This window comes from Meriones unguiculatus, chromosome 2, assembly GCF_030254825.1.
Source record: "Meriones unguiculatus strain TT.TT164.6M chromosome 2, Bangor_MerUng_6.1, whole genome shotgun sequence".
In the NCBI taxonomy this organism is placed as follows: domain Eukaryota; kingdom Metazoa; phylum Chordata; class Mammalia; order Rodentia; family Muridae; genus Meriones; species Meriones unguiculatus.
In genome coordinates, this window is record NC_083350.1 from 95,769,283 (window position 1) to 95,796,769 (window position 27,487).

Consider the following 27,487-nt stretch of genomic DNA (forward strand, 5'->3'; position numbering starts at 1 on the left):
GCCTGAACTGACCTTCACAGTCACATTCTGAAGGTCACTGCCTCAATAGCAGCATCCTAGGGCCACACAGAATTAAGGAATTTCAAAACCTTACTGGCTCACAAAGGGTGGTATAAAAGTTATGTCCATACAAGTAAATGGGAGTAAATGCTTTTGATGAACGGTGTGGGCACACTAGGAAATGGAAGGAATATAAAGGGAATTTCATGGCCTCAGGGAGTGTCACTGGGGCTGATAACAAATATTTAAATGTAAGACACTCTCAAGCTGTCAAAATTTATATTTTTCCAATGGCTTTGAAGTATGAAAAAAAAACTCATAAGTCATACTGAGTTAAGGATGCCAATGATACAATATAAAAAAAATAACCCATGACCTAGAGTGGCACTTGACAATATTTGATGATTATAATCCGACAGATATACATTTATTTTTAATTTTGCAGGTCTCTAAACAGTTTAGAAGAAGTGAGGGGAAATGGGTCTAAAGTTGCCAAGTTGAAGTTCAAGCTGAGTTTCATTGGCTCAAGGGGTTTTATGAGCTGGAGAAGTAGGAATAAAGCCAGGTTTTGGGTGTGACTCTCATGACATCTTCCAAGGTTTCTTGGTAGGAGTCTCTAAGGAATGGAGAACTCATTCGTTGTGAGGTGTGAACCATAGCTTATGTTACTCTTCAAGGCGACTTTAACCCAGTGAATCTTCATGTTGATGTGTTTTTACTAAACAAAGTGGAGTGAAAGGATTCTGGATAACTGAGAGGGATGTGAAAATGCTGCATCAAGCACTTTTACATATTACCTAAAGCTGGAAGTGGCAGCATGCCAAAAATAAACAGAATTTTCAAACAGATCTTGGAAATTTTCCATACTTTATGAGCCATGCTAGTCTTGAAAGAGGCTTTCTCTGTCTTATGGCCTTCAGAACTCAAGAGCTGTTCTGCTAAGGGATGGAAGCCCTGCCTAGGCAGACAAAGGGAATCTAGGATCAGTGCGACTAGGAAAAGCACAACAGGCTGGTAAATTGGGAGGGGGGTTAAGGAATGCTTTCTTTCAATCATCAAGACAACTGATCACTTAAATCTAATATTTAAATATATAGGCTTGATGAGGTCATGTCCTTCGATATTCTTATCCCATGGCCAAATAAATCTGAGAACTTTTGAGTTTTAGATAGTCTTCCTAATGACTCACAATAGACATCAGTGCAGTGTTGTCTAAGTGGAGACAAACATCTATCTCATTTTAACTTTTGAATTAGCAGAATTGGGAACAAAATCTGGTTAATCTTGAAGCTTGTGCTCTTAACTGCTCTGGTATACTCCATTCTTCTTAAAAATTTACTTTTTTTAAAAGTAGTTTTGGTTTTCATATACATATCTCTCCCTCTACTCTTTCCAGTTTTTCCCATTTCTCATCCCATATGAATCAACTCACTTTCTGTCTCTTATTAGAAAAAAAAACAGGATTCTAAGAGAAAACAACCAAACACTGATAAAAATAAAACATAATAAGATGAAGCAAAAACTGTCATATTGAAGTTGGACAAGGCAACCCTACAGGAGGAAAAGAGTCTCAAGAACAGGCACAAGAGTCAGAGAACAACTCATTCTCACAGTCAGGAGTCCTTTAAAAATGCTAAGTTAATGCTATAATATATATTATACAGAGAGAAAGAGAGACAGAGAGAGAGGACCTGGTGCAGACCCATGTAGGCTCTGTGCTTGGTGCTTCACTCTGTGAGCTCATATGCATCTTGCTTAGTTGATTCAGAAGGCCTTGTTTTCCTGGTGTCCTCCATCTTCTCTGGCTCTTACAATCTTTCTGTCTCCTCTTCCAAGGAATTTCCTAAGCTCTGAAGGAGGGATCTGATAAGAGACTCCCTATTTAGACTCTCTACTAGTAATGTCTGTCTGGGGGGGGGGTGTTCTTCATCTCTTCCATTCTGTTGCTAGAGGAAGCCTCTCTGATGATGACTGGATAAGACACTGATCTAATAGTGTAGCAGAATGTCATTAGGAATCATTTTATTAATACATTTTTTTAAAAACTGATGTAGGTCTCTGAGCATTTTAGTCTCTGGTTCTTGGAGTGGAGGAAGAGGATACAGGGAGCGATAACTGGAATGGGGGGGGCATATAGGGAGTGGTGTGGAAATCTACTACAGTGGAAACCTAGAATGTATGAAGGCAACCTTAATGAGGACCCTAGCAATGGGGGGATACAGAGTTTCAACTAACCATCTTTCGTTGCCAGGTGAAGCTTCTAGTGATGGGACTGTGTTGTATTCAACTGAGTCGTTGGCCAAGAAGGTCCCATAAAAATATCCGAAGAACCCAGGAAGGCTCTTGCTAAGACAAAGGCCTGCTCTCCACAAACAGACAGAGGGGCCTCATTGCCACTCATTGAACAGGAAAAGTTGAACTGGTGCCTGCATGGAGTCTTCACCACTATGCTCTAGTCTCTTTGGTACTCTGCAGGCTACCGAAAGAGAAACACAGTCACCAAACCATTCCTAAAACATCTGACCTACTATCTGTACAGCCTGCAAGGTATGTTAGGGTAATAGTGGCTCAGGACTTACGGGAGTACCCAACCAGTGTCTGACGTAAGGCTCACCCCTTGCCAAGCACGGCTTGACATATTCCATTCTTAATGAACATTTTTCTAGATTGCCTTTTCTAGATTGTTGCTTTTTTGTTGTTTTAATTAAATTATACATAAAAAGTAATAGTGAAAGAATCATATCCATGTGACTGACACCAGAGATAAGAAAATTAACATTTATTTATTTGTTTCTGAATTATAGATTAAAAAAAGAAAAGAAAAGAAGAACACTTATATAAAGGTAAAGGCAACTTTGCTCTCCTTGTCAGGTTCCCCCTTTTTTCTCCAAAGTAAATACTACATTGAAATTGTTATGTGATCTTAAAGGTATTCACTATTACAGCAAATTTATATTTTTAAAAGTATATAGTATTCAACTTTAAAATGCTTTATGAATGCTATTCTGCTATATGGGCTATTCTAAAATATTTAATTCAATAGCACATTTATGAGAGTAATTTACTATTTTAACAATCATTACTTGAAGAGAAGAAAATATTTCTTATTCTTCTACATATGGACATTAGGTTGCTTCCAAGTTTCTATTACCAAACAATGCTGAGGTCAATGTCCTTGCTCTTCTGTTCTTGGACACCTTTTTGTTTGTTTTCCTGTTTTTTTGTTTTGTTTTGTTTTGTTTTGTTTTTTGTTTTGCAAGACAGTGTTTCTCTGTAATTTGGCTGCCCTGGACTCATTTGTAGAGCAGGCTGGCTTCAAACTCATAGCGATCCACCTGCCTCTGCCTCCCTGAGTTGTGGAAGTAAAGGCATGTGTCACCACGCTTCTTGAACACCTTTGAAGACAGTCTTTAGACACCAACTTGCTAGGTTATAGTGTCTGCAAATTTTTAGTTTTTTCAGGAGACTGTCAAAATAAATTACTCTCAAATAATATCTGTATCTTATTTTATTGAGTCCATACACTCTCCCAAAGAACAAGACAGTTTTAAGAAAAGTAAAAAGTAAAAGAACAAAACAAAAAACAAAATCAGCAAAACTGAGCTCCAAGTTCTAATTATGGCATTCAGGCAGCAACTGGAAATTCTTGCATCTTAATTTTCTCAAGTAGAAAATGGGGCTGAAATACTTTGCTCAACTTATTCCCTGGGCTTTGATATAGACACAAATAAAATTTCGACAATGAATGGTCTCCGTAAACCCAGACACACCGAGACTTGCTGATTTCCTTAGTAGTAACCATGCATGTATAAAGTGATCCCTTCCTTGTTCAAAACTGAGTGTCTGCTGTGGGGTGGATCTACTTGAAAGAATGTCTATGTGAGTGGATGTAGTAAATTTTTCAATTGTGTGTTAAGCAGTTTGTACATATCTCCCGTTTATGACTGTAAGACTTAGTTGACTTTTTTAATCCAAAGCAGGACAATCTGGTAATCAGGTGATCATCATCCAAGCTTGCCTTTACATTATTTGAGAGAAAGAGAACTCATATCTATCTATCTATCTATCTATATATATATATATATATACACACACACACACACACACACACACATATATACATATATGTAAAACCATTGCTATACAGCTTAAGTCATATTAAATTTTTAATTAGATTCAAGCATCCTCCCTAGGGTCCTCCTTGGGAGCCTACTATAGGGGTCCTCTGAATTGATTTACCCAACAAGGGGGTCGAAGCAGATGCTAAGACTCAGGGCTAATCTTTGGGCAGAGGGCAGGGAGTCTTCTAGAGGAAGAAAGGGGTGGAAATAGAGGGACATGGAGGGGACAGGAGCCCCACAAGGAGACAAACAAAACTAAAAGATCTGAGCCCAGGGGGTCCTGCAGAGTCTGATGCACCAACGGAGGACCATGCATGGAGAGGACCTAGACCCCCTGCTCAGATGTGGCCAATTGGCAGCCCAGCCTCCATGTGGATCTCTGAGTGAGGGGAGCAGGGGTTGCCTTTGTCATGAACTCTATTGCCTGCTCTTTGATTACTTGCCCCTGGTGATGCAGCCTTGTCAGGCCACCAAGGAAAAGGATCCAGGTAGTCCTTATGAGACTTAACAAACTATGGGCAGATGGCAATAACGGAGAACTCCCCCTTTCAGTGGACTAGGTGAAGGTAATGGGGGAAAAACAGAGGGAGTTTGGGACTCGGGGTAGTTGAGGGAGGGGACTTAAATCAGAATATATGATGAATAAATTGTGAAGAAAAAATTTTAAATTAAAATTTTAAAAAGAAATATGAAAATATTTTAATTAATATAATATAACCTATGCTCTCCAACAACCCCATGCTGTAAAGTTTTGCTAATATCACCTCCCAAAGAAGGGCCTCGTGGCCTAGAGAAGTTAATCATCCTACTTGAGATCACTCAAGCAGAATCAGGTTTCAAATTCAATACTGGTGCTACAAGCTGTCTATAAACAAAGCCAAACACCACACCACTTTATCACAAGTAGCATCGCTGAGTCTTCGATAGGAGAGTAGCAAGAGAAAGTACCACGGATCCCGAGTATGCGTGTGTTCTGGACAAAGCCACCTCATGTCTTGCTACCTCATCAGCAGCCAGCAGAGCCATCGAAGCTCATATGGCTTCTCTTTCCATCGATGATCCTAGAAAGAAAAGTAGAGGAAAGGAACTACAAAGAGAGCACATATTTCCCCGGGATTACAGACAGAACTCTTTTTCAAGCTTGTTGCACCAGAGTGACTGGTCTTATAATATCTAACATGTGTGTAGCTCTCTGTAGCTGACATGCAGAAAGTATTTGTAACATGTAAAAAGATGAAAAGGAATCTTAATATGTGGTGGTTGGGGAATTTTGAGAGTTTTCACTAACTCTATTTTCCCCCAAACAAATGCTCATAATTCAAAATGCATGTCTACACTATATATATTACTATAAAAATAAAGTTTAAGGCACCTATATTGGAACCAAGTGTAAAACTAAACAAATCCTCCAAGGACAAGATCCTTTTCTAGTAAAAGTTTATAGAATCACTTTTTTATTTAGGATTTATTTGAAGCAACAGTAAACAATTAGATCAAGTAACAGAAAGCACACAGTTTGAACCAGGAACAACTCTACCATTTACCTATGAACAAGATTAAGACTGCAAGAAAAATATATAATAAGTCAATCTCACAATGAACATGGTCTGATTTGATATCACTCTTTAACTTTTCAAGATATGCTGGATGGCCTCCACATTTTTGTACTGTTGGGAACAGTATGCCGAAGCTGAGTCATCCATTCCGTGAAGGTTTGCTAGAATGTTGCCATGAGACACTTGGTCCTGGTCTTTTCTTAGTGAAGCATGTAGCTTCTTCACATATTGCACTGTTACCTTTGTGTTTATTGGACTATGATTTTGAGCTTATTTTGGCAAATTTCTAATTTTCTTAAAATGGTTTCATTTATTTATGTTTCAATCCCTTGGTATAAAATGGTTTATGAAATTTCTGTAATTTCAAAAACATTTTTGTGTCATTTTGTTTCTGAACCTATTGTCATTTCAAATTCTATTTATGTCTTCCTTTCTTTTTCAAGTTATTGTTTTTCCAGAGTTTTAATTATTTTGTGGGATTCTTCAAACAATTAGCCCTTGGTTTCACTTAGCAACTCTATTATTTGATATTTGTTCAGTGTTCTAATTTCAATTTTGGTTTTCTGTGGATAATCCCCATACTAATATTTTCTTTATTCATTTTACCCCTAGCTTCCTGGATGGGAAGACTAATTTATTTTTAAACCTTTAAATGTTTTTAAACATCCAATAAGCCACTTATGGGCATAAATTTCTTTCCAAGAACCAATTGACTACTATGATATCATTTTTATTTTCACTCAATTCTAAACATCTGTTGTTTCCATTAGATTCACAAATTAAATTAGCTCGTTTTGTTTGTTTCACTGTGAAGATATATGGTCTTTTGTAGGCAATATGTTGCCGTTGACTGTTGGTTTTCTGCTACTGTAGCCACTGACTACGGGGTTCCCTGTGAGGTCAGACCACACCGTTCTGTGATTCCTCTGTGTCCGCTGGGGCAAAGGCCGGATCATTCCTACTTATTGAACTCTTCTTAGTATTCGGACATTCTTGTTAATTGTATGATTTCAACTACCATATATTTTCATAGTGGCCATTTTTCAGTTTATTTGCAGAGTTATTTATGTTCTATTGTCACTGTGTTCCTGGTTCACCTCTTTTGAACATTTGTTTGTTTTATACAGGCTTTGTCTCACTTTTCTCTCCCTGCTATAAAGTTGTGCAATCCATGTCTCTTCAAACAGTGCTTATCCTTGTTCATTTAGCCTTTAATTTTTTTCTTCAAAATCATGTAGAATAAATAGGTATTTCTTTCTTTCCCATCTACAGTAAGACAAGAACTTTAGGCTGTGTGATTCTTAGTGATTCTACACATAATTTCTAATTATTATAATTTATAATAAAATTTTAATTTATAGGTTGAGAAATTTATAATTTCTCAAATTTAGTTTTGGTTACAGTGGCAAAAGTGGAATCAAATAGTTCCTTTAAGTATTAAGTGTTTGGACTTGTTTGTTGACTTTGGGGGCTCAGGATGTCAAAGAAAGGATGTGGTCAGTCTTTCAGAGAAAGATTCTTGATTTCCCTGGGTCTTCCCATTAGAGCTGTGATCAACCATACTGGCAGCACAGGCACCAAAAGTGTGTTTATCATCTCTGTAAATGGAATTAAGGACAGCTGAACAGACTTCCTGGGGCTGGTAGGTGACATGGTAACGGCCACAGTTAAGAAAGCCAAAATATTTCTCTGATAACTAAGGATGTTAGTTTCTTTAAGTGTTTCTATGCCATTCAATATTCTTCTGTTGAGAATTCTCTGTTTAGCTCTGTATCCCATTTTTTTTTAATTGGATTACTTGATTTATTGCTGTTTAGCTTCTTGAGTTCTTTATATATTCTGGATATTAGGCCTCTGTCAGATATAGGGTTGGTGAAAATACTTTCCCAGTCTGTAAGCCACTCATGGAGATGGCCTGGAACCCCTGCACAGAAGTAGCCATGGCAGTTCAGTGTTCAAGTGGCCTTCATAGTAATGGGGACAAGGACTGTCTCTGACATGAACTGATTAGCCTACTCTTTGATCACCTCCCACTGAGGGGGGAGCAGCCTTACCAGGCCACAGAAGAAGACAATGCAGCCACTCCTGATGAGACCTGATAGACTAGGATCAGAGGGAAGGGGAGGAGGACTTTCCTTTTCAGTGGACTGGAAGAGGGACATGGGAGGAGAAGAGGGAAGGTGGAATTGGAAAGGGAGGAGGGAGGAAGATACAGGGGGGATACAAAGTGAATAAACTGTAATTAATAAAAATAATTTAAAAAAATAAAAGAAAGCCAAAACATCTAGGTGTGATGATGCATGCCCATAATCCCAGTGCTCAGGGAGACAGAGGAAGGCTGATTGCTGTAAGTTCAAGGACAGCCTGGTCATAAAAGCAAGTCTAGGACATCGAAGGCTACACAGAGAAATCCTGTCTAGAAAAATAAAAAACAAAAAAAGAAAGAAAGAGAGAGAGTGAATGAAACCAGAACAAAGAAACCAGCACCAGTGATTTGACAATGAAAGTCATATCAAAGAAAAGATAAGGTGTCTATTTATTTTGAAGATAATACAATGAGTGGGTCACAGTAAACAAAAAAGGTGAGGTGAAAGGTTCTGCAAGCACAGGCCTAATCATAAAGGAGAGTGCGGTCTTGTGCCCCAGGATTGAAGCTAATCCAAGCAGGCGCTGCACAATTTTCTACTGTATTTCTACTGTAAATATCTTATTTAAAAAGTCTTTGCTCAAAATAAAACATTTGAACTTCATTTCTTTAATTTTTTTTTTAATTTCTCTGTGCACACACAGGAGTGTGCATATGATATAGAGTTCAGAAGTCCAAACTGGGTATCTTCTTCATCTTATTTTATTGAGACATGGCCTTTCATTAGAGCCAACATTTGCCATTTTTGCTAGAGTGTCTGGCTCACAAGCCTCTGAGATCTGCTTGCCCCCTCCCAGCCTGTTCTGTGGTTATAGACAGTGCCGCTGACTTGACAGCAGGGAATGCTGGGAATGCTTGCACAAAGCTTACACAGCAGTTGCTTTACACACTGAGCCACCTCCCAGGCCCCAATTTGTTCCTCTGCTTGGATTCATTTTGTTGTTGAGTCTCAGAGATTTGTTTGCTCTCTCCCTCCCTCTAGGAACGTTCTTGGTTGGTAAACTCTATGTACCTCAGTACCTTGTTTACTTGAGAATGTCCTCATTCTTGTTATCCCATCTAGAGCGGATGGAGGAACTCTTGGAAATGGAAGGGGGTTATTAGGGAAGAAGGAGGAGACTCTGTGGGAGGAGGAAAAGAATGGATAAATGTGAAAAAATTAAACAAACATGCGCAAGAAATTGTCATAGTAAGATTCATTAATTTGTACAATGTTTGCAATTAAGTACATTTTTTAAGTAGTTTTCTATGCCTAAATGAGGTTTCCTAGTTTTGAGATCTGTGTGGGCTCCTGGCCCTGCAGTCAGATCTCACAGGTTTAGGGCCACTCAGTCATGAGTTCATCTTTTACAACAGAATTCTCATCATTTTCTCCTCAATTCTATTTTCCTAATACTGCAGCTTTCTAGGTTGCATTCTTTCGGCACTGAGTTCTTTGCTTACATAGTCCTAACTCGTTTCTGGTGTCTGCATTCTCTCCTTTATTGTCTATGTGTTTGTTTGAGTCAACACACGTTCTCTTTTCTGCTATCTATTTGTTTTTAGTGCTGAGGATTACTCTTAGGGCTCAACACGCCACAGCTAGGCAAATGCCAAGCCCTTTCCAGCATAAAATGTGACTTTTATTGCTTAAAATCTAACTATAGCTTTTATGTTTTTTTCTGAGCTTAGGCTGGGAAAAAAATATTTCCATATGTGTTCACTTAATTTTTCTCCCATTTCTAGTTGTCTGTATTCATTTAAAACTCATCTCCCAGGTCGGGGGAGGTAGGTGAGTGGTAGAGAATTTGCCTAACTAACATGTACAAGATCCTGGACCAGTTTCCAAGCACCCAAACACCCTCATTTCCCACTACTTATCATCACTAAGGCTCTTTTTTTTTTTTGTTCAGTACATATGGATGGATATCTATATGCGCTCGCACAGATTCATGTTTTTCCAGGCTCTGGGAGGGGATATGAACCTAGATTCACAGGAGGGGGTGGACACGGAAGGGAGATAAAGCCCAGATGTTCCTGACAATAAATCAACTGTCAGTGGAGACACTAAGCTTTTCCCGATGGTCTTTACAGCTGCATAAGAAGAAGAAAAGAGGACTATCTCAGGGCAATTCCTATGTTTCTAGTTTCAGTAACAGTGTAGATGGAGAGTGGAATGTTTTGAAGGTGGGAGGTGATTTGGTTGGAATGATGATTTTAATTTCATATGAGCTAATGATATTATCCCTATAGAAATTTCTAGCTGAGCGTGCTGTTCCCTCTGTAGCTGTGAACTAAGCATATAGATGTATAACTATCAGAGCAAAACCATGAGCTCAAGTGGGACTGGCCAATTAGACTGAGAAAAAAAATGTGGAAAAAAGCTAAGGAAACTATTGTAGAAAGAAAAGCATTGAGTGAGAAAAAAGGAACAAAGGAAATCAAGACAAAGCTGAGATGGAAAAAACTGAGGAGAATATAATCCTGGGATCCCGAGGATGCAGAAACTTCAAGGAAGGGATACTGTCCCAAGAGGACAAATGTCATTTAGAGGTTAAGCCTTTGGAACCAATTCTCTTGTTCTGAAATAATGTTGACTACCAGCCTTGATTTTCAATGTTATTGTAAATAGTTTCTAAATCCCTTAATTCATATGTATCTTTGGTGGGAAATCAAGAAATGCTGCAGTGAAGCTATTCTCCAGTTGACTTTCAAAACAGAAGTTTAAGCTGCTATTGAATTTTTTGTTTTGTTTTGTTTTTAGTGTTTTTGCAATTTTATTTTATTTTATTTTTGGTCAAGGACAATTTAATTGCAAATAATAGTATCCTATTCAAACTGGGGTATACCCCAAAATATGCCAGGATGTTTTTAAAATAATACAAGTGAAATTTATAGAACCCAAAGTCAGGAAGTCTAGAGAGGCCTCCAGGGCGATGGAAGTGGGGAGCTGGAAAACCTTCAAGGACAAAGATAACAACATTTACTCCATATCTGTTTCTCCAAAACCAGTGTCCTGTCTGCTCTCCTTTGTCCATCTTGTCTGTTCCTCTCTGTAACTCAAATCTCTATTTCTCCATGTACAGGGATGGAACTGACCATCAAAATCCTCCCTTTCCTCTTAGCATAACCTGGACCTACCAAGCATTCTTGTGGCTCTATTCCAAATTTTAAAACATTCATGTATTTATTTCATGCTGGAGGTGTGTGTACTTGCCACGGTGTGAGTGTGGAGGCCAGAGAACAATTTAGCAGAATCAGTTCTCTCCACCACAGGGATTCTGGGAATCATGTCATCATGCTTGGCAGAAACCAGCTTTATTGGCTGAGCGTACATCAGACCTAGTGGAATTGCCAGTTCTCTGCTCTTCTCTTTAAAAGCCCTTCTTCTAGTTGTATCGTATTGAAAATAATTCTCATTCCCACAAAATATCATTTCTGGAGATAATACGTGTCATCTGCCAAGAGTTAGAAATGCATCTCTCCTTTTTTCCCTCTGCCATAAGTGTCTTCAGACCTAGAGGAACAGTGTGTCTTGTATTCTCAAAGGTTTTTCTTCTTTTTGAAAGGAGTATTTTTATAATGAATGGTCACTTGATAGTAGGATAGGAAGTCTCACTCATCTCTTCCCACGAAGGAGGGGTATTTTCCCACCAAAATACTGGGAATGGAAGGCAAGTTCATGAGAACAAGTTCCTAACCAAATACCTAGCTCTCTCTCTCTGTTTCTCTCTCTCCCTCCTTCCTTCTCCTTCCTTCCTTCCTTCCTTCCTTCCTTCCTTCCTTCCTTCCTTCCTTCCTTCTTTCCTTCCCTCCCTCCTTCCTTCCTTCCTTCCTTCCTTCCTTCCTTCCTTCCTTCCTTCCTTCCATTCCTCTTTTTTTATCTTCCTCTAATGTTTCTTTGATGGATGTAGACATAACCTACCAAAGACACAGCTGCCAACTTACAGTCGTTCCCAAATCTAAAAGATTAAGATCCTAAAGACCTTTTGAGCTAAATCTGTTAGCATTTTACATACAGCACGTTAGCAAATAAATGATAATGGTTTGAATTTGACTCTTTCCAAAGTACAACTGTCATCATGTCACTTACCTACTCAGGTGCAAGAAAGAATTTGAATTTCAGTTCCACTTTCTTCCTAGTCCCGAATCCAGATCCTTAAGAAGTCAGTCTTATTTCTCCTTTTCTAGGAAAAATGTTCTAGCCATGCCTCCACATACATTTCAACTGGGTTTTATAACATGTGTTGCCATTCCATGAGGTCCAAAGTATGCTCAGACTTCCAGATACCTTTTCCTGTGGCACCCCAAGCAGCAGCCCATCTTCGGCTAGGTTGAATTTCCCCGGCGAACAGAAAGGATTAGACTGCAGGTCATCTCTGTGATCCCAGCGCGAGAACCTGTGTCTGCCCCGCCCCACCACTAATGCGCCCTGGTGCTATTGCTTTAAAAAAGAAACTGACCTGTTTCTTGTCTACATTAAAAGCTTTTTGTATACTAGGACCACATATTTTCATTTCTACATATCTAGCTTCTAAGTGGAGCCTGTAAAATGGCCAATAAACATATAATGAACAAGTGATATCCACATATTTCACATAAATAACAATAAAATCACACATATTAGAAAACAACTCAAGGTAATTATTTTAATTAACTTTCCAGAAGTGCTTGAATGTTCATAAAGCCTCAGAATTTTGATTCAGAAGGACTCATTTTGATTCCAAGACCACCAGTTACTTTTTAAAATATATATTAAGATTCTTTCATTGAGAATAGATTTTCTTTTTATATTCTTTTTAAATTTTTTTTATTTTTTACTTAATTTTATTTATATATTTATTTATTACAATTTATTCACTTTGTATCCCAACTGTAGCCCCTCCCTCATCTCCTCCCAGTCCCACCCACCCTCTTTCTTCTCCCACTATGCCCTTTCCCTAGCCCACTGATAAGGAAAGACCTCCTCTTCTTCTATCTAACTCTAGCTTATCAGGTGTTATCAGGGTTGGCTGCATCACTTTCCTCTGTGGCCTGTTAAGGCTGCACCCCCCCAGTCGGAGGTGATCAGAGAGCCTGCCACTGAGTTCAAGTCAGAGACAGCCCCTGTACCCCTTACTAGGGACCCACTTGGAAATAAACAAACCCTCCAAAAGTACTACTGGCTTTATTTTGTATTGGCAGTTATTGCCAAGCATGTGGCAGGCTCTTAAGGGTGATTTGTATATCTAGTGAGACTTCCTTGGAGAAAACCAACTTTTCCTTTGCTTGCAGTTATCAATCAGAGAAAGATTCTGTTAGGAGTAGAAGCCTATGTCCTCTTCCGATCTCAGTGCTGGGCTCCTGTCTACCTTATCCCTGGGCGGGCCCTGTGAGAGATGCCATGGTCTCTGTGAGGTCATACATGCACTGATCCCATGTGTCTAGAAGGCCGTTTTCCCAGGGTCTTCCATGCTCACTGGCTCTTACCATTTTTTAATGATGTCCTCAGAGACAAGGAGGTAAATAAATTGCTTCTTGACAAAGCTCTTAGGTCTTCAAGATCTTTTTGTCAGTGAACCAAAAGACTAGCACATCACTTGATTAACATACAAAATGTGTAGTGGAAGGTGATTTCTTCATTTGTGAAACTTGAACACCTAAAAAAAAATCTTAACATCTCATGGAAGCCTTAAAATACCCTTGAGAAAACTTACAGACCTATCTCAAAGATTCATCAGTGACTTTCCCTTCCCTGTGACCTGACAAAGATGACTGAGGGCTGAAAGAATCTTTGGGTTCATGGTCTTAGACTGTCACAATGAGGGAGGCATAGTGGAGTTCATCACTGCAGGAGTGTATGACTCTGGCTACTGTCCTGTCATCGCTGTGGTGGACCTGGGAGCAGAAAGCAGCTGGAATCAGGAGCTTGGCGACAACCTTCAAAGGCCCTTACTCACAAATTTTACTAGCCAGTTCTTGCCTCCTAATGGCTCCATACCCTCCCTCAAACAGTACCACCACCTAAGGAACAAACACTCAGAATACAAGCCTGAGAGGGCCATTTCAAATTCAACTCCTAACAGACACAGACACTCCTAAGGCTCAAGAGGCAAAATAACATGCTCAAAGATTACCCCTGCCAAAAGGTAATGAAAGTAGCAAGTATACTGTAATCTTCTAGCTCCTTTGCTTAAGTGCTCATTTCATTTAGGTGGTTAACAGAGAAACTCAAGTAGCTTATACATTCCATAGCTGAGTTCCCTGATGGCAACCACATCAGTAACAATTTACAGTGTTTTGACTTAAAACTGTTATGCTATTCAAAAGGTCTCACACCCTTTCATGTGCATCATGCAACAACCTGGTAAAATAGAGTGAATTCATATTCTTCTATTTACTTAATAGAGAAGTCTGAGGTCTAGAACGACACGGGGTGACTTTCTTCAAGTTATGCAAATTTAGTGACAAATTTAATTCCTGATTCTTTGTTCCATTGATTTCCTTAGTTAACTGATGTTCATGTCTCAATATATAATAAAAAGGCCCAGTAATAACTAGAGAGTGAATACATTCTGGGAGAAGAAAGATAAATAAAAGCAATTAGTTTCCGTCTAGACAGCTTCAGGGCTGTTTCAATAGTTTTGGCAACGATGCAGTTCCTTTTGTACAGATTCCTTAAGAGACTATCCAAATGTCCAGCTATGTTTTGTTCAGAATAGCTTATGATTGACTGTGAAGCCAGCTTTTTAAATGGGAACTATACACTAGTATTCTCCGATGAATCTGAACTCTTCATCTTCTAGGGGCCATAGCTTAAGCTCTTTGAATTCATAAAGTGCCCTTAATTGGACTTTATAGCTGGTATTGGATACTTCCCTTCTGCCAAGTATTCAAACACCCAGAAATGTTTACGTCTGTATTCAGACACAAATAAAGCTATACCCAAATATAAGGATAATATTGCATAAGTATCCTTTGTGCATACAAACACACACACACACTCACACACACAAAATCCCAAGTGCAACACAGATCAAGAGTCATGTCAACTCTCAGGTCCTGAGCATGTCTATTATATTTGAACTTGCCACTATGGGCAGAGATTACAGAGGGAGTGTTTTCAGTCTCCACAGGAGCAGGCGCTTGAGCAGCAGCATGGGAAGGCAGAATCAGAGACTTCTCTTTCAAAATCAAACAAACAAAAACAAGCAAACAAACAAGAAAAACAACAACAAATGCCATAACGGTATCATAACCGCAGGCATCTATCCGCAAGTAAGTCTTCCACACAGATGTGACAATCCTTTAGGAAATCCCCTCAGTGAACTGAGTGGAGTCTGTTTTCTTCCCTGGGAAAGCCAGAAACCTAGACCTGTGTTTCATGGTGTCTGAGCTTCAGCTTTCTGGTGTGCTGACCTCTCCTCAATGACAACACGGCACAGCCAGTATTGTAGTGAGGGTTAACGGAAAACTGTGGTCTAAGCGAAGTACCCCAACCTACTGTATAACATGAGGTGAGCTCTTAATTCTGTATGGAATGGATGTTTCACTTCAAATGCAAATGCTATTACATAAAGATCACTTAGGACATATGCAGGGTGCCACGTACAAAGGATTGGAACTGTAGCTGAATTTACTACTACAACATTAATAAATAAAACAAAAAATTGGATTCTTTTTTTTTTTTTTTTCAATGCAGTTTATTCAGGAACATTGAACAATCCTCGGACCCCGGGGAAAACCAGCCCACAGCTTAAATAGCCTCTGGGTAGCCAACCCAGGCGTGCCACGGGGGCAATGCAGATAGGTCCACATACATGGAAGCAAGCCAGATCCTCGGCCTTAGCCAAATGTGGAGTTGTTCCTGACAGAGAGCACTCACCATCGGGAAGGTGGAAGGCGGAAACCAGCTCCATCTTTAAGGCATAGCATTCTGCAGCTCTCTACAGTTCCCCCTTTTTGTTTTAGACGCATCAGGCAAGAGTAGAGGTCTGATCTCTGATATTAGAAATAAATTGGGACTTTGTACAGATGTTCATTTAGGTGTCATCCACCCAAAGAACATCGGACCCGTCTGATACCTTTTTCTCAGAGGCGGGACCTGGGGCATCAACCCGCATGCAATCAGACATGCTCTTCTCTGGGTCCAAAGCGGCTGACCCTGAGTGCAGCAACTGTTGGGCAGAGTGAACGGAATTTTAGGTAAGAACTGGGAAATAGTAAGAGCTGGAGAGGACAGGGTCTCCACAAGGAGAGCAACAGAACAAGAAAATTTGAACATAGGGAACTTCCCAGTGACTCATACTCCAACCAAGGACTATTCATGGAGATAACCTAGAACCCCTGCACAGATGTAGCCCAGGGCAGCTCAGAGTCCAATTGGGTTACATAGTAATGTGAAAAATTGGATTCTTGACTTAAAAAAAAACTGGCTCATTTAGGTGTCATCCACCCAAAGAGCATCAGACCCGTCCGATACAATTTATTTCTAATATCAGAGATCAGACCTCTACTCTTGCCTGATGCGTCTAAAACAAAAAGGGGGAACTGTAGAGAGCTGCGGAATGCTATGCCTTAAAGATGAAGCTGGTTTCCACCTTCCACCTTCCCGATGGTGAGTGCTCTCTGTCACGAACAATTCCACATTTGGCTAAGGCCGAGGATCTGGCTTGCTTCCATGTATGTGGACCTATCTGCATTGCCCACGTGGCACGCCTGTGTTGGCTACCCAGAGGCTATTTAAGCTGTGGGCTGGCTTTCCCCGGGGTCCGAGAATTATTCAAGGTTCCTGAATAAACTGCATTGAAAAAAAAAAAAACTGGCTCAAAATTCAGTCAGCATTGGCATGAGACTTTCATTTTGAGCAGCTGGAGGAAAAGATTTATTGTTACGGGGTGTACTTCAACCCAACGGTGTAAGTTAGAGAGGCTTTGCTTCCTAGGAAAGATGGAAGCCAGAACCAAGAGTTTTAACATAACTGCTCCTTTACAAAGTGGAAAGAACATTCAAAAGACAATGTGGAAAGGCCCCAAACTAGCTGGAGTGGCTGAAAACTCACAACATTCGCCCTTGATACTTGATACATTACCTATAGGAAAAGATGTCATTGTTCCATAATCATGCCTAACATTCACTAAAAAAAAAAGAATAAAAACCCAAATTAGCAAAGAGCAAAGCTACATAGAGTGAAGTCCAGGAAAACTAGCTGAAGTTTATAGGCATCTTAGCCTTATGGAACCACACAGTACTCATTCTCCCAGAAAGTTTACCAGTGTGGCCCAGTAGCATTTAAATGGCCATAGTACTGTGTATGTGTGTTTATGTGCAGTTGTGGTGTGTGCAGTTGTGGTGTGTGCATGTGTGTGTGTGTGTGTGTGTGTGTGTGTGTGTGTGTTTATTGCCCCCTGAGTTTCTGACCCCTACACATTCCCATGCCATCTTCACATAGGCCTTGCTCCAGTCAAGGAGCTCAAGCACAGGCTGTGTCTGTCCGGGACCTGGCTCTGGACACGCAGCTCCTATGCTGGTCTGACTTAAAGTAGACTAGAATCTTGCATCAGAAAAACTGCCCCCCCAAAAAAAGCCCACATGCCCCAGTCACATTATGAAAACACAAACAACATGAAAGCCCAGACAGTATCTCCCCCTCAAATTCACTAATCCTGTAGACACAATTTTAAAAGAAAATTGTTTAAACTGCAGGATGCAGAATTTAAAAGGATAATCATAAACTTTATCAATAATTTTTATCAAGAATGTCTTTATCAAAGAATTCAAGGAGTTAAAAAAAAAACACATGATGACCTTAAACAACAAATGCCCAAGTGATATTCAAGAAAACACAAATACATGGCTGAATGAAATGATAAAGACAAATCAAGATTTAAAAACTGGATTCAGTAATAAGACAAAAAATATTGACAAGAATCAAGTTCAAACAGAGGTGGAGCTGAAAAACTCAATGGTCCAATTAGAAAATGCTAGAAAACCCTTAGAAATAGAATGGATCAAGTATCAGTACTTGAAGACAAAGGAATGGAAATGAATAACTTCAGCAAGAACGTGAAAAAAAAATACAACACAGAAAAGGAACCTGCAGAAACACCTTAAGAATTCAACTCTTCAAATTATAGGCATTGATGAAAAGAAGAATCCGAGGTCTTTAGCACAGACCAGACGGTCTGCAAGATCATAGCAGGGCTGGAGAGGTACTCCAGCGCTTAAGAGCACTTGTTGCTTTGCGGAGGACCTGGGCTCAGTTCCCAGCACTCATGTGGTTACTTACAACTGTTTAAAACTCCAGTTTAATGAAATCTATGCCCTCTTCTGACCTCCCTGGGAATTAGGCACACATATACAGACATGCAGACAAAACATTCATACACATAACATAAAATAAACAAATTTAAAACTTAAATTTAAACAAATTTGAACTTTCTGGAAGAAAAGTTCTCCCAATTAAGGAAATACAAACCTATACAAATACAACAAACACAGAGACAGCAAATAGACACAGCCAGTAAATAGACTCCTGATAGAATATCTTAGTTAAGCATTAACTATATAGAACAAAGGTGGGTGCTGAGAGGAACAAGAAATAAAACATCAAAATAGTCACTAATTTCTCAGTTGAAACTTTAAAGCCAGAATATTCTGGATCAATGCATTTCAAGTTCAAAAAGAGCATAAATGTCAACCAAGATTATTCTGCCCAGCAAAACTATCTGCATAGTTGAAAAAGGAAGAAAAATTTCCATGATATATAACAAGTTAAAGGAATTTATATCCACCAAGCTGACCCTACAGAGGATACTGGAAGCAATACTTGAGAATGAAGAGACACACAAACATAGCAAAGAAATTATAAAAAGAAAATAAATGAAGTTTCAATTACAGAAACAAAAAACAGGACTAAAAACACAAAAATGCCAACAAAATAGTTCAATAATAATTTTAAATATTAATTACTTCAATTTTATGATTAAAAGACACAGGTTAGTTAAATGGTTTAAGAAACATATAAAAATATATCTATCTATTATCTACAAGAAACTCATTTTACCTTCAAAGATAGCAAATATGTCACAATGAAAGAACAGAAAAAAATCCCACATAAATGGGAGTAGGCAACAAGCAGGTGTGACCATTCCAGTATCTGACAAAATATACTTCAAAAACAGACCATATCTAGACGAGATAAAGAAGGATATTTGAATCTAATAAAAGGAAAAACCAACTTTTAAGACACACAATCCTAAACATATATGCACCAAACTCTGGTGCACCTAATTTCATGCAAAGTATACTAATCGGCTTAAAAGTACAGGTTAACCCTAATTCAATAAGAGGAGCTAATTTCAATACCCTTCTTTCTCCAAAAGACAGTTCACCTGGACAAAAAAACAAACAAACCCAGAAACATCAGAATTAAATGACATCATATATCAAATGGACCTAACGAATTTACAAACTATTACACACACACACACACACACACACACACACACACACACACAAGACTTTGTATACTACTGAGCAGCCCTCAGGAGCTTTCTTAAAACTTTAAAACATATTAGGACACAAGACAAACATCAACCAATTCAGAAAAACTAAGACAATTCCATGTATCCTATCAGACCACAATGCAATGAAACTTAAAATCAACAGTAGATGAATCTCCACTGATCACACAAATTCATGGAAATTAAACAAAATTACTGAGTAATGAATGGGTCAAAAATGAAATGAAAAAAAAAAAGAAGTAAAAAATTCCTGGAACTAAATTAAAAATAAAGAGAGCACAACAAAACCTCAGGGACACATCAAAAACGGTCCCATGGTGGAAATTTATAGCTCCAAACTTCTATGCTACAAAATCGGAAAGAGTGCAAATAAATGACTTAAAGATGCAGCTTGAAAATTTTGAAAAACAAGAACAAACCAAACCCAAATGCAGTAGGTGGTTAGAAATAATAAAACTCAGAACAGAAATTAATAAAACAGAAACAAAGAAAACAACACAAAGAATTGACAAATCTAAGAGCTGGGTTTTTTAGGAAGGTAAACAAGACTGACAAACACTTAGCCCAATTAACCAAAAGGAAAGAGAACCCAAATCAATAGGATCAGAGGTGGACAGGGAAACATTATAGCAGAAATTCAAAATATTACAAGGGTATATTTTAAAAATCTATACTTCATTACATTAGGAAATCTAAAAGAAATACAAGAATTTCTAGATTTATCCAAACCACCAATTTTAGATGAAGAAATCAACAATTTAAACAGACACATAACAAATAAGCAGATTGAAACAGTAAAAAAAAAAAAAAAACAAAAAAAAAACTTCAAACTACAATTAAAAAGAAGAAAAGGAAAAAAGAAAAAAATCCTAAGTCCAGATGAGCCCACTATCATACTTCCTTTAAAATAAATAAATTAATAAACAGATAAGCTTTGTTGTATAAATATCTTGAAAATAAATAAAAACCTCACATAACAAAATTAACAAGTCACCATATCTATACAGTTAAATGAACTTCTATACAATATTTGGTATTCAAAACATAAGCCGAGAACCTTGACATTAAATTTTACAATTTCATTATCAAATATATTTTTTGCACCCATCCACCACTAACACAAACCCTTATACTAAAGGCTCAGGGAACGTTGGAGAAGAGGGGGCAGAATGATTCTGAGAGCCAGAGGAAATCTGCTTTGAGACAGTGTCGTCTACATATGAAACATCAACAATATGGTCACCTCAGCAATATCTGGAAACTGACAATACCAGTTTATGTGCCAGTGTTGATGGCAGGAAACTCACCCCTGAACCAAGAGCTAAGGGCAATTAATAGCCACTGAGAGAGAGAGTTGGTCTTCCTGACTGGTTATCTATTCCCAAGTGATCAGCCCTAAACACACACACACACACACACACACACACACACACACACACACGTGTAACACCTAATGAAGTCAGAAGGAAATAGTCACCAATCTCGATATATATATATATATATATATATATATATATATATATATATATGCATGTATGTATATGTACATAATGTACATATGGATATATGTAACAATAACTAAAAATAAAAGGCCATGAATTTGAGAAGAAGAAACATGGGAGGTATTGGGGGAAAACAGAAGGGAGAAATATGTACAGTATCCCAGAAGCAGAAAGACACAAATGGTATATGCTCACTTATAAGCTGATAAGTTGCAGGGAATCTTAGGAAAGAAGGAGAAGGTAGAAAGACCTGGAAGGGATAGGAACTCCACAAGGAGAGCAACAGAACAAAAAAAATCTGGGCACAGGGGTCTTTCCTGAGACTGATACTCCAAGGACCATGCATGGAGATAACCTAAGACCCCTGCACAGATGTAGCCCATGGCAGCTCAGTGTCCAAGAGAGTTCCCTGGTAATGGGAACAGAACTGTCTCTGACATGAACTCAGTGGCTGGCTCTTTTATCACCTCCCCCCTGAGCAACGGCCTTACCAGGCCGCAGAGGAAGACACTGCAGCCAGTCCTGATGAGACCTGATAGTTTAGGGTCAGATGGAAGGGGAGGAGGACCTCCCCTATCAGTGGATTTGGTGAGGGGCATGGGAGGAGATGAGGGAGGAAGGGTAGGATTGGGAGAGCATGAGGATGGGGGCTACAGCTGGGATACAAAGTGAATAAACTATAATTTAGTAAAAAAAAAATTAAAAAGAAAATTTTAAATATAAATAAAAATTTAAAAAAGAATTATATAAATATAGTTTGTAAATTGCTTGAAATCAGGCTAGAATACTGTAATAGTGTTATAGTTTTTATCCACCTCATAGTTTTAAGGTGAACAAAATCCAAATCCTGTAAGATATTATTTTTAGCTTTATAAAACATACTTTAAATCAGCTATCTGTCCTTTATTGGTTCATAGTTCCTAATTCATATCTGTAAAATTTATCTTGCTTTTTCTTTTGTAGGTAAGCATTAGCATGTCATATGTGGTGTACTTTCTCTTGTCCTGAGTTCTGCCACTCCCTTCAGAATCACTCAGAATTGTTGCAGTTCACTAAAGAGAACTCCCCACCCACCCCTGCATGTATTCAAATAAAACATGAATTTACCCAGCAACTGCTTACTAACAATATTTATAAAACATTTGTGTTCATCTGTCTATATTTAAAAGTTTTGGCCAGATGTGGCCATCCTACAAAGCTGCAGTAAAATATGAAATAAACCTTTCCATAAAACATTTAATAAAGCTGTAAAAGTTAAATAGCTCATAATAAGCAGCCATATAAAAGCATGTAGCTAGGCTGTCCATCACTACCTTTCTTTAGAGCCTGGAGCTAAGTACAGGTTGGTTTTCTGAATGCCCTGGCTCATGGCATGCAGTTGAGTCAAGGGAACTGTTCCCAAGACTCTCTTTACTTTGAAACCAAAGAATTCACAATTATTCCATTGAATTGGATCTAAGATGATCAGATTCCACTCTCTAAGGTTAATATATATATGTATGTATGTATGTATGTATATATATTTATTTTATATATATGTTTGAAAAAGAGTTATTGAAACTGTTGGAATTTATGAATTAAGGCAAATGAAAATGGAATTTTGTATCTCCTTCCTTGAAGGTGGTATTAAGCAGGAGGTGGACATTTGTTTTGCTTCCTGCCTTCTAGTCCTTCTAAGCAGCATTCCATTTCAAAAAGTCTGCGCTGCATGGACTGTTGAGGGTTTGCAGGTCTCACACAAACTGTCTTCACCTTCTGCCATTGAGCACAAGGTGGGTGACTAAAGCAGGTGATTCATACCTTGTCTTTCTAGACTGCTGTAGGTACGGACTGGAGTAACAGCAACAATGATCAAACCAGGCATAATAAGCCCGTGATGGCTCGCTTTGTCCTTTTTCTGGAGAGTCCTGTTAGAATGGCTCAGGAATCCCTGGTCCAGCTCACAGCCCATGTTCAGGGCCCCAGTCTCAGTGTTTAGCTTCTCTTAGCTGTTGGAAGGCCCCGTACTGCTTACTATTGTTTGTACTAATAGGCCCTAATTGCTACAGACTGTCAAGTCAAAAAATGCCATCTACTCCCATTTATTTTCAAGAAAATAAGCAAAGTACAGAGAAGACAAAAAATTATGAAATATTAATGTGTTCATGTTAGCATTCCTCCCTCTAAAAATCTATCTAGGATATGTCTAGGTCAAATTATGTCTAAAAAACAATTAAGTAAAATGACTCTCAAAAACATAAAATATTCAACAAATGGAAAACCTTAAGACCTATATATTTAAAAGAAATTGACTGAGAAGGCACGGATTCGAAGCTTCTGTTGTACACAGGATCATTCTTAAATGTCTTAACATCTGAGAAGCTCATATAAATATTTGCCTAATGGCCTGAAAGGCACCAAGAGGTAATCAAATCCCTACAAATTGAAACCTTATAGATTACAGTTGGCTCCAAATTGTTTGAGGCTAAGATTTATGAGGTATAAAAGACTCGTATTGTTACCTCTTGCGTAAAACAACTACACCTCACAGGCTAAGTTGTAATGGGAGACGCCAACTGGAGCCAAAATGATACACAAAGTGGAATGCCTGCCTCTATACTTTGCTCAAATCCTTTTGCCTCTCAAGCCAAGTCATCTGAAGTGGAAAAAAATCAGAAACTTGAAAAATACATTGGCACTTAATACAGTTGCACCAGCTCATTTTCTCCTCCTCACCCCAGTCTTAGTCATTGTAGAAATCTTAATAAAGAAGGCAGAAAAGTGTCATTAAATGTATTTGTAATGTCTTCCATACCTGATAGAGCATGTGAATATTGCCTTCACAAGGGAGGCATGGCGGAGCCCAGCCTGATAGGAGGTTCACCAGAGGTTTGAAACCATCACAGAAGAATACTGAATACTGCCTTTTTAAGATTCTCAGGGCCCACATTGTAGGTCAGATTTCTTTCCAGTTCCCAGTGGTATGGGAGGCATGGCCAGTATAAATCTTGTTGTCACAAAAGAGCAAGTTAGAGTATATATTCAACCACACACATACAAAAACTTTCAAATAACATTAACTTAAACCCACAAAACCAAAGACGGTCTGAGGCAAAGCTGGAGCTCTGTCCTTAAGTCACCCTCATGTGACTCTAAGCTCAGATACCAAGGCTGTCATGTGCCCATCAATGCTGTGTCTACACAATCCTAACTTTACCTATCTTAAGTTAGATAAGCTAAAATACAATGGAAAAACAAACAAACAAAAGAAGGGAGTGAGAAGAAAAATATCAAAGCATAAGTCTAATTGACAAAAGACAAGTTTCCTCTTGTTATTTTCTTTTACATGTCAATGTGTTGATGCAGAAACCCTTCTGATCACTGTACAACACCAAGAGATGAAAGAAATGGAAAGTAGACCATGCCTAAAGCAAGTTGGAAACTTTGCCCCTCTCACAAAGGGGCAAATTCGAAGCAATGATTTTATATATAAACAAAACCAAAACAAATGTATTCTTCTGCTTAACAATCTCTAACCTCTTGTGGTTCATTCATGAGTCAAGTCTCTAATTTTGTTTTCAGAGTCACTAGGTCTAAATAGTTAAGATACCAGGATGTTCTTGGAACTCTAATCTGCAGGTAAGTGCCAAATAAGGGGCAGGAATGGTGTTATAAAGCAGTGAGCTCTAGGAGATTTAGCCCTTCTGATTTATAATCAGAAAGACAATGGTTGGTTGGCTGGTTAGTTGGTTAGTTGGTTGGTTGGTTGGTTTGTTTGGTTGTTTTTTAACATCAAGTTTTTAACATGAATGTTTTTAACATTCACTCTCCATGTGAAACCAGGCAGGAAACTTGCCTCCCAGAGTAATAGCTGTCGCACTTACAAAATGAGTCAGGGATCAGTCACACCCCCCCCCAGGGCGGTCAGGGAGAGGAAATAAGGGTCTGCAAGTCCTTAGCATTGTACCTGCTGTATGAAAACCTTCAGTACATGGTCTTGATATCTGAAAGCATCAAACAGACTCCCAAGACAAAAATAAAAGAAGAGCTCACTAACAGGAGGCTGAAAGGAGAGCAAAGGTTTCTTCCTACAGAAATGGCCCTGGCTCTGCAGAAAATAACAGTGTAGAGGTGGTGAAGGCATGGAAACCAGTAGGGACAATCAGGAACTCTGTTTATAGTTCCCATCTGTCTTACACCGAAGCCTATGATCTAGCTCTAGAAATTCCACAAGAGCCTCATCCTCTGTTCCCATCTTATCCCTATTGTAGCCCAGTCAAAAGACTTGAATCCTTTCACAGTGGCTTGCCTTGGCCATTAGCGCTTCATAAAATGAGCAAAGCACTCCTAGCCACTGACTGAGAATGAGAACTCCACTTGTCTCAGGCCACAGTCACAACTCAAATGTTAGGAGCTACATCACAGCCGTTGCCAGGTCTGAGGTTGAAATGCCAGCTCCGTTTTCTAAACACCTCAGATTGTGACTGTGTTCAGCCCTTTATAAAGTGATTAAGTTACAATGAGGCCATGCGTACAGCCCTCATTCGATCAGATTGTAATCTTTCTAAGAAGATGCAATGTATACATGCAAAAACAAAAAATTGCCAGCACATGTACACAAGGCACAGCCAGGTGAGGACACACCAAAAGAGTGGATGTGGAGCTGGTGAGTTGAGTAATTATTGCTTTACAGAGGACTGGAGCTTGCTTCCCAACACTGATGTCAGGCGAACCACAACTCCCTGTATCTCTAACACCAAGAGCTCCGCCAACTCCTCTGGCCTCAGCCAAGCGCTCAAGCCCATGCGGCATGCACACACACTGCTCTCACTCACAGGGGCACCAGAGACCTTTGTGATGTTGCCACCTGTAGATGTAGTTTTCTTTTAGTGTCTAGTTGAAATACTTTCTTCTTTGTGTGTGTGTGTGTGTGTCCATGAAAGTTTTCTTTAATTATTTTCAATGTGGTATTCAACTGACATTTAAAAACTGAATCATGAAATTTCCAATACCAAGTTATTTTTTAATGAAAAAATGTGTTATAATTTTTTTTCATTCTTTATTAATTACACTTTATTCACTTTGTATCCCCCCTGTGGTTCCCTTCCTCCTCCCATCCCAATCCCTCCCTTCCTCCACCCCAAGTCCACTGATAGGGGAGGTCTTCTTTTCCTTCCTTCTGATCCTAGTCAATTAGGTCTCATCAGGAGTGGCTGCATTGTCTTCTTCTGTGGCCTGGTAAGGCTGCTTCCCCCTCAGGGGGAGGTAATTAAAGAGCAGGCCAATCAGTTCATATCAGAGACAGTCCCTGTTCCTATTACAATGGAACCCACTTGGACACTAAGCTGCCATGGGCTACATCTGTGCAGGGGTCTTAGGTTATCTCCATGCATAGTCCTTGGTTGGAATATCAGTCTCAGGAAAGACCCCTGTGCTCAGATTTTTTGGTTCTGTTGCTCTCCTTGTGGAGTTCCTGTCCTCTCCAGATCTTACTGTTTTCCACTTCTTTCCCAAGATTCCCTGCACTCTGCCCAAAGGTTGCCCATAAGTCTCTGCATCTACATTGATAGTCTGCAGGGCAGAGCTTTTCAGATCTGGGTCCTCTGAGTCAGGAAAATACTTTCTTCTTGACCTTCATCTTGAGAAGTGTCAGGGAGAGCAAATTGGTCTGCTTCATTTACTTATCACCAGCATCTACCATGGTGGTTATGAGTGAGGACAGTTGACAAGTGTTTGCAAATGAATAGCTGAGAAGTCCCGTGTAAGTGTGCATATAAACCCAGTTTTATTTCTATTTTGACTAAGGCTTGACTGTCCACATACAGAATCCAATTCTCAAATGATGAGGCAACTTCCTGGCTTTCAGAGCCACCCAAGCACAGATGTCACATAACTAAGGGAAGGCTGAAGCCAACGTATTAGTTCAAAACCAGACATCCTCCAGGCAGTTATTAGAATGTGACAGAGTCTTCTGCCACGCCCTGAATTCATGCCTGTCTGTGATGAGAGAATGAGGCAAAGAGATGGGACATTGACAGCTTGATGCCAGCATTGAGGACTTGGTTTACATAATTGACACAGCTTTATAGCTTTAAAAGGAATCACATCTGAAGTCAATTTCAAAATTAATAGGCTTATTTTACTCACTTCTTATTTAATGTAATTAGTGATGACAGTGTGGCGTGGAGTGTAAGTGCATGAGCCTTTTAATCAAAGAATTCAGACACGCTCCAGCGTCTCTGGTTTTTAGTATGTAGGTCAGGCTTGCACATGCATGTACATGTGTGTCACTTCCTTGCCCATGCTTCTTTATACCTCATTTCGATTAGCTCACAACAAGGTCCTCTAAAGTTCTGTTTATATTGATATTTATTTTTTTCATTCATATTCTCTCCTGACCCTTTTAGACATCTACCTCCCAGTTGTTCATATCAAGCCGTAGTCCTTCACCGTGTTCCTGCCCTGTCCTTGTCCCATTGGAACTTTCTGTGGCAGGCCATGCCCAGGGCCACCTCCTTTTTCTAAGGTGTCTCTCTCTTTCCCTGAAAGCTATTGACTGCACAAACTCTGAGGGTCCACCATCTCCCCTGCCATTTTCCAGCCTGTTTTTGTGAAGCATCCCATGCCTTGCCCTGAGGTTTTTATTTAACCCAGGTATCCTGGGAACAACATTATACTCATGTAGGATACTTTTGTTCAA

General features: G+C 39.1%; 1 long non-coding RNA gene across 1 annotated transcript; it reads right to left on the reverse strand.

Annotated features, from left to right (window-relative positions):
- Positions 1-2,846: 2,846 nt before the first annotated feature.
- On the reverse strand, positions 2,847-14,108 carry LOC132652418 (uncharacterized). The gene is made up of 4 exons (XR_009589972.1): positions 13,272-14,108; positions 11,896-12,131; positions 8,844-8,944; positions 2,847-5,182 (listed from the first exon to the last, which is right to left on the reverse strand). It is a non-coding gene; the product is annotated as an uncharacterized LOC132652418 (long non-coding RNA).
- Positions 14,109-27,487: the final 13,379 nt, after the last annotated feature.